Here is a 2,198-nt window from a genome sequence, read left to right on the forward strand (position 1 = left end):
TGGCACTCTCTCTCCTCGGCACCCCCACGGCACCCCCTCACGGGGGCTCAGGGCCACCCTCGCCCGACACCGCAGAGCCTCAGAACGGCCCACCGCAAGGCTCTCCCGCCGCACGGGCCGGCGCTGCCCTGCCCCGACGTGCGCACACCCAGAACAAACACGTTCGTGCCGTGCCGAAGCACCCCACCTCCCCCCCCCGTCGGGTCCGACGACGCCTCACCCGGGGCCGCCTCCAGGGGAGGGACAGCACCCACACGCGGCGAGGCCACGTACTGGTCCCAGGACGGGGGGGGTCGGGGGGAAAAGGCTCGGCGCGGGTGGCCATCGGTCCGGGCAGGGGAGGGCCGGCGACGACGAGGAGGGGCCGTTCGCGCACAAGAGCGACGGCCGCAGGGGTCGGGGGTGTGGGCGGGCACCAGCCCAGGGAAAGGGAAATCCCAAGACACGACCGGGGCCGCCGGGGAAACAAGCGCAGGATCCCACCACCCCCACACGTGGGGGCGGCCCCGCGACGCCCAGGACGCCGGCCGGCCTCAGCCAACCCTCGGCGGTTCCTCCCACACCCCGGCCCCGCCGCCGGGACTCACGCGCAGCAGGCTAACCCCCACTGCAGAGGGCAGCCCCTTCCGCTCGCTCACTCGTCCGTCTGTCTGTCTGGTCTGTCCGTCCACCACCCACATCATCCTGCTTCGTCTGGCTCGCCCCCAGGCCTCGCGGCCCGGGGAAACGCTCCCGAGCGAGGCGGCCCGACCCGTAGCCCACGCACCGCCACCGGTGGCTGCGGCTCGGGACCGGGACAGGTGGGGTGGCTCCTCGCGGCGGGGAGACAACGGGGGGCGAAGTCGGGGTGGACCGCCTTGCCCCTCCCCCCACGGCACGCACCGGGGAGGCAAAGCCCGCGCGCACACACGCGCGCTCGCACGGCCCCGCGCCAGACGCCGGGCCCGGCCCGGCCCGGCAGAACCCTCCCCCGACTCGGAGGGGGGAGGCGCGGGCCACAGCAGGCAAAGAGCAGCACACGGCCCCACCGCGGGGCCGGCGCAACCCACACGCCAAAGCGGCGGGGCCCTGCCCACACGCTGCGGCAGTCGCTCCCCGTGGCGACTGCACGCTCTGGATGGAGGAGCGGCGGCTGGGGGTTGTCCGGTACCCCCCCAAGGCTCCCCTCTCAGATCGCTAGAGAAGGCTTTCTCACCGAGGGCGCATCGCCCCCTACCCAGCGGGGGCCCCCTTCAGGCCTACGGAAGTCCGCCGAGGTGGACGTCAGCGCTCGGCTGGGCAGGAGGGGCCTGCGGCAAGGGTAAGCAGCGGGCCGAAAAGCGAGCGTTCGCGGTCGGGACCGGGGAAAGCCCGTGCCGCCTCGCGAGGAGACGCACCCAAGACCGCGTGGGGACGAGACAGGCGCCCGCCCCCACTGGCACCTCACCCGGCCCCACCACGTTCGCTCCCACGCCCGGGCGCGAGCCCCGCAGAGGGGGGACCCACCCGGCGTGCGCCCGGCCACGTCAGTCCCCCCCGGTACAGGGTGAGGACGACGACCAGGAGGCGGCCCCGGCCCCACCGAGGGTGGGGAGCGGCCACGCCTCGCTTACCGTCTCGACCCCTCCCCACCACTGCTCAAGAGAGTGGCTCGGGACACACGACCACCGCAGGGGTTACCCGAGAGGACTCGCTGGGGACGGGAAGCGATGCCACCGCTCGGCCTCGGGCACCTGAGGGACAACCTGGAGCGCTCCAGGGGCACCACAGAGGGCCAAGGCGAGACACGCTCGCACCCCGGCGAGGGGATACGTGGCGTGGCGGCGGGGGCAGCCCTCCCCCCCCGCGGGGGAGGGCCGCTCGCGAGACAAGACGCCGAGCAGGCGAGGAGGCGAGAGGTGTCTGCCGCGTCACAAGACCCCGGCCCCGCCGACACCACGAGGCACGGGAGACCGAGGTCGGGCCGGAGTCCGCACCCCTTCCTTGCCCCCGCCACCCACGGGCGGTGGAGGAGAGGCGAGGGGCCCGCAGGCAGAACGAGAAGAGAGGCCACGTTCACCATGAACGTCCCGTCCCTCGTCTGGCGCGGCTTAGGCCCGGCCCGGGAGAGCATGACGTCACCACATCGGTCAGGTGAGCGAGCGAGCGAGCGAGCCATGGGGCAGGGAAGCCCCAGAGCCAGAGGGGAGGGCCCGGCGAGGACAACCACCAGAGGAGGG

This window comes from Vicugna pacos, unplaced genomic scaffold (assembly GCF_048564905.1).
Source record: "Vicugna pacos unplaced genomic scaffold, VicPac4 scaffold_5, whole genome shotgun sequence".
Lineage (NCBI taxonomy): Eukaryota > Metazoa > Chordata > Mammalia > Artiodactyla > Camelidae > Vicugna > Vicugna pacos.